This window comes from Chrysemys picta, chromosome 7 (genome assembly GCF_011386835.1).
Source record: "Chrysemys picta bellii isolate R12L10 chromosome 7, ASM1138683v2, whole genome shotgun sequence".
Classification (NCBI taxonomy): Eukaryota; Metazoa; Chordata; order Testudines; family Emydidae; genus Chrysemys; species Chrysemys picta.
The window spans coordinates 45,094,446-45,105,650 of record NC_088797.1 but is presented as its reverse complement, the minus strand read 5'-3'; positions in this window follow the sequence as shown (position 1 = coordinate 45,105,650).

Sequence of the window (11,205 nt, the reverse complement as noted above, 5' to 3'; positions counted from 1 at the left end):
ACTTTATTTTTGGCCTGCAGCTTTTTGATATTCTGCTGTGATCACAAAAGATTGCAGAAGCTAAGCAAGGATAGGCCAGGTCAGTGCTTAACTAGGAAACCTCCAAGGAATCCTATCTACTACAGAAAGCACTGATGGTTCAGACAAGAGCAGTTTTTCCTCTACAGCATCACTGAAGCAGCATGCTTCATGCAAAGAGGACATGGCACTGCTATTCTACGGTACCTTTCAGTCAGTGACACAGGGGTCTTAACCACGCAGAGCCTCTTAAGGGCCCATGCTGCTTTGTGTAAGCAAAGGGAGGTAAATCCCAGGGTCCTGCCAAATTCTAACACATGAAATTACCAGTTTTGCTTTACTAAAGCCAGTTTTACTCACCTCCTGTCCTGAAGGGTTATGTAGTGTCACCACGTGCTGTTAAACACTGTGTATTCTTAATCCCGGAGGTGGCTGCGGTGGGGACAGATATAGGATTCAGAGGCCCCTCTGCAAGGAATGAATTAGAGGCTCCCGCAGAACTCCTGTCTCCCTTTTCTAACCCTGCAAAATGGGCTGATGAGCAGTAAATGGGCTCAGCTCTGCCAAGATCTGGATATATTTCCTATTAGACGCACATGCTGCGCGTAGTCCACCATTCGCCACCTCAGATGTTTGCTGTGTGCACCTGCTGAGGGGCTGTGTGTTGCTGAGCAGGTTTGTCTCTCCCCATTGCACCTTCCTGAGCTGTTTTATGGGCTTGCAGGATTGAACCCATAGTCCGTAGCTCTTGTATTGCAAATTGTCGACAATACTCTTGTACAAATGGCAATAAAATAGACTGGGCCAGTTCTTCCGCACTGAAATCTATGGAGGCAGGCTGATTAACACCAGCTGGTCCATTATAACAAACAGAGTAGAAATACCCACTCCCTCAACCAGCACAGGAACGTTGTTAACTATTATTACTATAGAGATGTTTCACCCAAGTAGGAACAAGGCGAAAGAAGAGTGCCCTGGCTTGCCTGGCATAGCACCTTAATGGTTCCTTTTCCCAGATCTATCCGGTCATGCTGTGACCTTTGGATCAGATCCAGCACCGCCAGATCTTACTTAGGGCACAAACTAGGATCCTCATCCCTACTGTCCCATTTGCCAAAATGGCTGCCCGGGGGTGTTTCTAGAACTTGAAAAGGAGAGGTGGTTGGCCTATCACTCAGGCCTGGTCTACACTACTACTTTAATTTGGATTTAGCAGCGTTAATTCGAATTAACCCTGCACCCATCCACACAACGACACCATTTAATTCGAAATAAAGGGCTCTTTAAATCGATTTCTGTACTTCACCCCGACGAGCGGAGTAGCGCCAAAATCGATTTTATCATTTCGAATTAGGGTTAGTGTGGCCGCAATTCAATGGTATTGGCCTCCGGGAGCTATCCCACAGTGCACCATTGTGACCGCTCTGGACAGCAATCTGAACTTGGATGCACTGGCCAGGTAGACAGGAAAAGCCCTGCGAACATTTGAATTTCATTTCCTGTTTGCCCAGCGTGGAGAGCACAGGTGACCACAGATAGCTCATCAGCACAGGTAACCATGCAGGCCGATAATCGAAAAAGAGCACCAGCATGGAGCGTACGGGAGGTACTGGATCTGATCGCTATATGGGGAGAGGATTCAGTGCTAGCAGAACTTCGTTCTAAAAGACGAAATGCCAAAACTTTTGAAAAAATCTCCAAGGGCATGATGGAGAGAGGCCACGATAGGGACTCAGATCAGTGCCGCGTGAAAGTCAAGGAGCTCAGACAAGCCTATCAAAAAACAAAGGAGGCAAACGGTCGCTCCGGGTCAGAGCCACGGACATGCCGCTTCTACGCCGAGCTGCATGCAATTCTAGGGGGGGCCACCACCACTACCCCACCTGTGACCGTGGATTCTGGGTCGGGGATAGTCTCATCAGCTACACCTGAGGATTCTGTGGATGGGGAAGAGGAGGAGGACGATGAGCTTGCAGAGAGCACCCAGCACTCCATTCTCCCTAACAGCCAGGATCTTTTTCTCAGCCTGACTGAAGTACCCTCCCAACCCTCCCAAGCCAGTATCCAAGACCATGACCCCATGGAAGGGACCTCAGGTGAGTTTACCTTTTAAAATATAAAACTTGTTTTAAAAGCAAGCGTTTTTTAATGATTACTTTGCCCTGAGGACTTGGGATGCATTCGCCGCCAGTACAGCTACTGGAAAAGTCTGTTAACGTGTCTGGGGATAGAGAGGAAATCCTCCAAGGACATCTCCATTAAGCTCTCCTGGAGGTACTCCAAAAGCCTTGCCACAAGGTTTCTGGGCAGTGCAGCCTTATTCCGTCCTCCATGGTAGGACACTTGACCACGCCATGCTTACAGCAAGTAATCTGGTATCATTGCCTGACAAAGCCTGGCAGCGTATGGTCCCGGTGTTTGCTGGCATTCAAGCAACATCCGTTCTTTATCTTGCTGTGTAATCCTCAGGAGAGTGATATCGCTCATGGTAACCTGGTTGAAATGCGGGAACTTAATTAAGGGGACAGAGGTGGCCATTCCTACTGGGCTGTTTGCCTGTGGCTGAAAAGAAATCCTTCCCTGTAGTTAGCCAAGCGCAGGGGGGGGAATTGGCCCTGAGCTTTTCGCGTTTGGCTAGCAGGGATCTTCCCTGTTACCAGCCACGCGGTGGGGGGAGGGGTACAGCGATCATCCCAGAGAATTCATGGCGGGGGGGGGGGGCAGGGGAGTTAGTTTGGTTTCTGCAGGGATCTTCCCTGATACCTGCCACGCGATGGGGGGAGGGATAAAGCGATCATCCCAGAGAATTGGATGGGGGCGGGGTTAGTTTGTTTTCTGCTGCTGAAGGTTAACAGGAAAACCGCAGCAGTCAACGGGCTTTGCTTGGTATGTGGGAAAGGAGGGCGCAGAAGCCGAAAGACAATGGCTTACCATGGCTGCATGCAAGCTGAATTCTGTTGCCCAGACCTGCGTCTGTGATCTCTAACACCAAAGCCACAGGCACTCAATATTAAGATGGTAAATGCGACCTTGTACTGAAATCACATGTGCTATGTAATGTGAATAGTGTTTTTCACCATGAAAGAGTATAAGCATTGTTCTGTAAAATGTATCATTTTAAAAACTTCTCTCCTTTTTTTCAACCCTCCCTCCAGCAGCTGCAAATTTTTCAAGCCTCCCTCCTCCGTCCCGAAGGCTATCTCAGATAAGGCGTCGGAAAAAGAGGACACGAGATGACATGTTCGCGGAAATAATGGAATGCACCCGCAATGAAAGAGCTCATTTGAATGAGTGGAAGGACACTGTATCTAAATTTAGGAAAGATGCCAGTGAACCTGAGGTCATGAGGGACGCTCGAGATGAGAGGTGACAGGCTGCAACGCTGGGGCTGCTGCGTGAGCAAACGGACTTGCTCCGGCGTCTGGTGGAGCTTCAGGAACGGCAGCAGGATGACAGAGTGCCGCTGCAGCCGCTGTATAACCTCCCTGCCCCCTCACCATGTTTCATATCCTCCTCACCCAGACGTGTAAGAACGCGGGGGGGGGGGGAGGGAGGCTCCGTGCACCCTCCCACTCCACCCCAGTGGACAGCCCAACCAAAAGGCTGTCATTATATTGAATTTGTTCAGTGGCCTTTTACTTCCCTCCTATCCTCCTCCCAAACCTCACCCAGATTACCTTGTTGGTTCTCTCCCTATGTTTATAATCAGTTAATAAAGAATACATGATTTTTAAACGATAGTGACTTTATTTCCTTTGAAAGAAAGCTGGGGGAAGGGGGAGGGTGGGTTCCTTACAGAGAATGAATGAGTCAATAAAGGGGGCGGGTTTTCATGAAGGAGAAACAAACAGAAATTTCACACTGTAGCTTGGCCAGTCATGAAACTGGTTTTCAAAGCCTCTTTGATGCACAGCGCTTCCTGGTGTGCTCTTCTAATCGCCCTGGTGTCTGGCTGCGCGTAATCAGCAGCCAGGCGATTTGCCTCAGCCTCCCACCCTGCCATAAAGGTCTCCCCCTTACTTTCACAGAGATTGTGGAGCACACAGCAAGCAGAAATAACAATGGGGAGATTTCTTTGGCTGAGGTCAGAGCGAGTCAGTAGCGATCGCCAGTGACCTTTTAAACGGCCAAATGCACATTCTACCACCATTCTGCACTTGCTCAGCCTGTAGTTAAACAGCTCCTGACTCCTGTCCAGGATGCCTGTGTATGGCTTCATGAGCCATGGCATTAAGGGGTGGGCTGCGTCCCCAAGAATAACTATTGGCATTTCAACATCCCCAACGGTTATTTTCTGGTCCGGGAAGTAAGTCCCTTGCTGCAGCCCTTTAAACAGAGTAGTGTTCCTGAAGACGCGAGCATCATGAACCCTTCCCGGCCAGCCCACGTTGATGTTGGTGAAACGTCCCTTGTGATCCACAAGTGCTTGCAGCACCATTGAAAAGTACCCCTTGCGGTTTATGTACTGGGTACCCTGGTGCTCCGGTGCCAAGATAGGGATGTGGGTTCCATCTATCGCCCCACCACAGTTAGGGAATCCCATTGCAGCAAAGCCATCCACTATGACCTGCACATCTCCCAGAGTCACTAGCTTTCGTAACAGCACCTCAGTGATTGCTTTGGCTACTTGCATCACAGCAGCCCCCACAGTAGATTTGCCCACTCCAAATTGATTCCCGACTGACCGGTAGCTGTCTGGCGTTGCAAGCTTCCACAGGGCTATTGCCACTCGCTTCTCAACTGTGAGGGCTGCTCTCATCTTGGTATTCTGGCGCTTCAGGGCAGGGGAAAGCAAGTCACAAAGTTCCAAGAAAGTGCCCTTACGCATGCGAAAGTTTCGCAGCCACTGGGAATCGTCCCACACCTGCAACACTATGCGGTCCCACCAGTCTGTGCTTGTTTCCCGGGCCCAGAAACGGCGTTCCACGGCTATAACCTGCCCCATTAACAGCATGATCTCCAAAGCACCGGGTCCCGCGGTTCGATAGAATTCCATGTCCATATCCTCATCACTCTCCCCGCCGCGCTGCCGTAGCCTGCTCCTCGCCGCCTGGTTTTCCAGGTACTTGTTCAGCATAAACTGCACGATAAGGCGCGAGGTATTTACAATGTTCATGACTGCTGTCTTGAGCTGAGCAGGCTCCATGCTTGCCGTGGTATGGCGTCTGCACTGTTCACCCAGGAAAAAGGCGCGAAACAGTTGTCTGACGTTGCTTCCTGGAGAGGGGGGAGGATATACCCAGAACCACCCGCGACAATGTTTTTGGCCCCATCAGGCATTGGGATCTCAACCCAGAATTCCAATGGGCGTAGGAGACTGCGGGAACTATGGGATAGCTATGGGATAGCTACCCACAGTGCAACGCTCCGGAAATCGACGCTAGCCCCAGTACATGGACGCACACCGCCGAATTAATGTGCTTAGTGTGGTTGCATACATTCGAATTTATACAACCTGTTTTCCAAATTCGAATTATATAAATTTGGATTAATCCCGTAGTGTAGACATACCCTCAGTCCCCCAATTTGGAGGACCACTGCACTGCTTTTCATCTACTCCCTATCCTTTGGCCTGTCTGGTAGGGCCACACAAGCCAGGCGTTAAAGTTCCTACCAACATAGCTCTCGGTCATTGCAACACACACCCATCCCAGCTTATCCAGGTGAAGTCCTCAGGGAAGGGTGCCTAGACCGTATATCATTCTAAAAGTCCCTGTTTGTTTGTTTTTCATTCTTTCCCATGTTAACTTTATTTTTGGAAATAGTCCTGAGTTTGGTATTTTTACATACAACACCCCCATCCCGTTACAAACTGTACAGAAACTAAACTAATATGAATTTTTAAAACCAAAGCTCTTGCTCCCTTTCTCTTCCCCACGACACAGTCTTTCACTTTATAAAGCAAAATGATCTCCAAAGCAAAGCCGCCAGCAGCTTTCTGCTAACACCCTTAGAGCCTGGCATGTTCCTCTGATCTTCAGTCTTTATTGCTGGGGTGGCTTGCCACATCTGAAGGCGAGGCTAACTCAGCAATCAGAGCCTGTATCTGCGAGCACTGTTGGTGGCCAATAGAACTTGGCTGTGGAATTCTGTTTGGCAGCAGCATTGTTCCCAGATGGTGGGTTCCCATTGCTGGGTGGTGGCACTCCTGAACCAGCAGAAATGAGTGCTGCACTTTAAGGTGAGGGTTTGCAATTAGCCAGGTCTCACAATGTGTTGCTCTGGGTGACCTTTCCTGGGAAAACGAACTAGAGGAAGACAATGGCTGCTCTTGATAATTGGCTTCATTAGCTCCATGGTTAATTGTAGAGATGTGCCTGGAAAGCAACATCAGAGACTTGGGGGAAGCAGACCAATTAATTGTTTTACTTCATGAGTAATTTGTTGGTTTGTTTTGTCATCTCTTTGATGCAACTACCAAGGGGGATGTTGGCTGTGGATGCCAGGTGACCCTGAGTTGTATGAAAGTTGCACCACTTTTCTGCCATCTTAGCTACCCCAGATGTAGCTGTGTAATAGTGATTCAGAGATGGAACTGGACCAAAACTGAAACCCTGGATACAAACCTCCCTGAATATGGAAGGATCTGAATTGGAAAAGACCCATGAGGACACCTAGTCCATGTGCCTGTTGGCCAATACAGGATCAAGCACTATATTTTCTAGGGCCTTTCCTTTAAAACTGGAATGGAACTCTGTCACAGGCTGGATGGCCTTTTAAGGGAAACTGGTCTTGCCTGTGTCCCAGTAGCTAATCCCCATCTCTTCCTGATCTGGCAATTTAAATAGAATTAGTGATCCCAGCTGTGGAAGGTGCAAGGAGTACTCAGAGGAGAAGAGAGAGGGGAGTTTCCTTCCTTATTCTGGGAACAGGCCCAGTGAAGGGAGCCTGGAGAGAACGACATGGAGCCAGTCACTGTGGAATGAGTGCAGTGTGGCTCACTCACCAGCCTTCCATCCCCTGGCATCCCCTCAGTGGTAACTTCTGGAGAGCTCAGGTGTTGCACCAAGCTCCCCCCAAAAACTTTGTGTAGCCGTGGCCAGATCTTGGAAGACGCAGAGAGGAGGAAGTCCCTGCAGGGCCAAAGGGAGGGTCAGTAGGGACCATGAGAGGTGAAGACCACTGCAGTGCCCCAAACTGACACTAGAAGGTGTGTGTAACTGCTTACATCCTGTGATGGGGATTTCCACCCCACACAGGGCTGGAAGGAGTTAAGGTGGCCAGGTCGGCCTATTAACACCACAGGCTGCACCTGGAGGAAGAGCCAGAGAGCAGGCAATTGATTGCAAGCAGATTCAGCTGGGCAGGAAGAGGCAGGGCCCATAAAGCTAGGAAGCTGGCAACCAATTGGGATAGCAGTCACTCCCTGGGAAGAAGGTTTGGAGCAAGTACACCAAGAGGAAGCAGGGGGAACCAGAAGAGTAGAAAGCAGCCCAGGGAAGAAGCAGTGAGGGCTGAGAGGGTAGAACCCAGAACTGCTGGGTTGAGGGTCCCTGGATTGGAACCCAGAGTAAAAGGTGGGCCTGAGTTCTCCTACCTGCCACCAGGGAAGTGGCACTGGCGGGGAAGTGAACTGGAAGACTGCCTGGGTCGCTGTGGGAGTGACAGAGTTGGAAGGACTATACCCTGGGAATGGGGGAATGCTGAGTGACCTGGCCAGAGGGCTGAGTCATGAAGAGGACGCCAGAGAGAGTGACAGCATGTAACCATGGGAAGGAGTATTGCCCTCATGAGCTAATCCCCAGAGTGGCCAGGAGGTGGCACCAGACGAGCAGGTGAGTGGTTTGTCCTGTGACACCCCCTCATTTGGGGTTGTTTTGGAAGGCTGAGGGGGAAAGGGAAGCAGCAGAGGAGAGGAGGGGGGGAATGGAGACTGACACAACAATGGAGACACTAGTGGATGTGATTGAGAGGAGAACGCTCACTGAAGGAGGGGCTGGGATCAGCAAAGTACATCCTGGAGGCAACAATGCCTCCTGCTATACAAAGTCTGCACAGCAACTGGAGGCTGGCTCCCTGCCTTCTCTCCACCCAAGTGCTCCCGGTCCTGATTTCCATGGTTATAAGGGAGACTACAGATAGCTGTAAATGGTGCTCTCTACACGTCTACCCCAGTGCTGCCATTTTGGGATCTATCTGGCTTCTCACAGTAATCTGAATGAACTTGCCAAATACTGTGCATATTTGATCGAGGGCAAAAGTTCAGTGTTTCCACCTGCAAGGGCAACATTTCCTCCCTGTGTTTTCAACAGCACTTGTTTTTTTTTTTTTTTCATTTTGTTTGATTGTCCCAGCATAACTAGATGTTTGACCCACAGGGAGCAGTTTTGTTCAAAATGGTGCAGCATCCCAGCTGTGTGCAAAGGAAAGTTTCACAAACTAATATAACATAGAAAAGGGAGTCCAAAACAAGATACATTATTCTGCAGCCCATCCCATGAATTTAAGGGTTGGGACAAAATGGACCGCAGATCCAAGCCAGACTCTCTGCTTTGGGCTTTGAAAAAAAACAAAAACCTTAATCAATAAGGTTTTACAGAACTAAAACTTGGGTTTGGGATAAAATGGCCCAAAGCTTGGGCAGACTGTTTATTGAAACCCATCCATCAAAAATTGAGAATTTGGATAAATTGGGACCTACATCAGAACAATCCTTGGAGAGCTTTTGCTAAACCAAAACCACCCTCCTTGCTTTTGCCCAGCTATTAAATAAATAAACCAGTCTGTGGGGTTCTTTGATACGTGTGTGAGAACTCAAAACATTGGCCTGAAATTGCTTTCTGCAATGCCAGTTTGTAACTGAATCTGCAAAAACTTTAGATTCCATTTACTGGCACTGATCAGTATTCCTGGCACCCAAATCTTGGTTAGATATCTGGCACCCAAAGTGCCAGCAGACAGCTCTTTTTGTGATTTTTATTTATTTATTTTTATTTTTAGGGGGCAGAGTATCAAATCCAGCAGCTGTAAGGGGCACAAACTAAATGTTCTTGTTTTTCCGTTCTCTTGTGATTCCCGTTTTGAAAACTGTTGTCTTGTGGGACAGTGGGGGTGAGGGGAGAAAATGGGAAAGTAAATTCAAGAACAGCCCCCATGGCCCCTCCGCGAGGGGGGTCCATTGGGAGAGACTGTTGCTGAAAATAACTCCTGAAATCAAATGCAGTAGCTGTATGGCGGCTATGCTGTTATGGGCTTGAAGGACATGATCTTTTCACTGTACTTTTTTTGCAATCTAAATTGAAGAGACCATGGGGACAGATTTTGAGCTGTGATACTACCATAAATCCAGTGCAAGCTCATTGACTTCAGTTGAGTTAGTCCAGGCTTTACACCACGTAACGGAAAGTGGAATCTGGTCCTGAGAGTTTTCAGGTTTGGCAAGAAAGCACTGGAGCCAAGAAAAAAAATTGATGGCAATTGCACTTGATATCTACTCCAGGACCGACAATGTTCCATAGGAGGGAAGACAAGTAAGCCAAAGCAAAAATCCTCTTTCAGTAAATAAACAGGGAGAGCATCTCTTTGGCTGCTGCTTTGTTTATATCTTTCAGGAAACAAATTATTGTCTCATCTGTCTTGAGCCAGCTTTGAAGCAAAGCTTGCTTCTTCTTTGCTTCCTTTCCCTGGTTTATCATCAAAGAAGAAAGATATCCTTTCAGGGCTTTCAGTTTTCATTGCATCAGGAAACACTATGGAAACAGGGGTCGGTCTTGGGGCCAGTTTTGTTCAACATCTTTATTAATGATCTGGATAATGGGATAGATTGCACCCTCAGCAAGTTCACAGATGACACTAAGCTGGAGGGAGAGGTAGATACGTTGGAGGGTAGGGATAGGGTCCAGAGTGACCTAAACAAATTGGAGGATTTGGCCAAAAGAAATCTGAGGTTCAACAAGGACAAGGGCAGAGCCCTGCACTTAGGACGGAAGAATCCCATGCACCACTACAGGCTGGGGACACACTGGCTAAGCAAAAACAACAAAGAGTCTGGTGGCACCTTAAAGACTAACAGATTTATTTGGGCATAAGCTTTCGTGAGTAAAAACCTCACTTCTTCGGATGCATCCGAAGAAGTGAGGTTTTTACTCACGAAAGCTTATGCCCAAATAAATCTGTTAGTCTTTAAGGTGCCACCAGACTCTTTGTTGTTTTTGTAGATACAGACTAACACGGCTACCCCCTGATAACTGGCTAAGCAGTAGTTCTGCAGAAAAGGACCTGGGGATTACAATGGATGAGAAGCTGGATATGAGTCAGCAGTGTGCCCTTGTTGCAAGAACGACACATGTTGCAAGAAGGCTACATATTGGGTGACATATTGGGCTGCATTAGTAAGAGCATTGCCAGCAGATCGAGGGAAGTGATTATTCCCCTCTATTCGGCACTGGTGAGGCCACATCTGGAGTACTGCGTCCAGTTTTGGGGCCGCCACTACAGAAAGGATTTGGACAAATTGGAGAGAGTCCAGCGGAGGGCAATGAAAATGATCAGGGGGCTGGGGCACATGACTTACGAGGAGAGGCTGAGGGAATTGGGTTTGTTTAGTCTACAGAAGAGAAGAGTGAGGGGGGGGATTTGATATCAATCTTCAACTACCTGAAGGGGGGTTTTCAAAGAGGATGGAGCTCGGCTGTTCTCAGTGGTGGCAGATGACAGAGCAAGGAGCAATGGTCTCAAATTGCAGTAGGGGAGATCTAGGTTGGATATTAGGAAACACTATTTCACTAGGAGGGTGGTGAAGAACTGAAACAGGTTACCTAGGGAGGTAGTGGAATCTCCATTCTTAGAGGTTTTTAAGGCCTGGCTTGACAAAGCCCTGACTGGGATGATTTCGTTGGTGTTGGTCCTGCTTTGAGCAGGTGGTTGGACTAGATGACCTCCTGAAGTTTCTTCCAATCCTAATCTTCTATGATTCTATGAATGTCCCCTAACAGAACGACAGATCTTTTGTTTTCCTTTTACCTTGCTGTATAGGTCACTTTCAGAAGCTACTTTCAATGTTGTTTGTAGAATAGCAAGGTCTCTGGTTGCTTCAGACTAGGGGAACAATTTGTATAGTGGGGGTGCAGAGAGCCATTGAACCAAACTGAAAACCCTGCATATGAATGGAAACCACTTCTAGCCAGGGAGTGCAGCAGCACCCCTAGTTCCAGCACCTATGCTTGAGACTGCCTGTTTAAGGAGTTG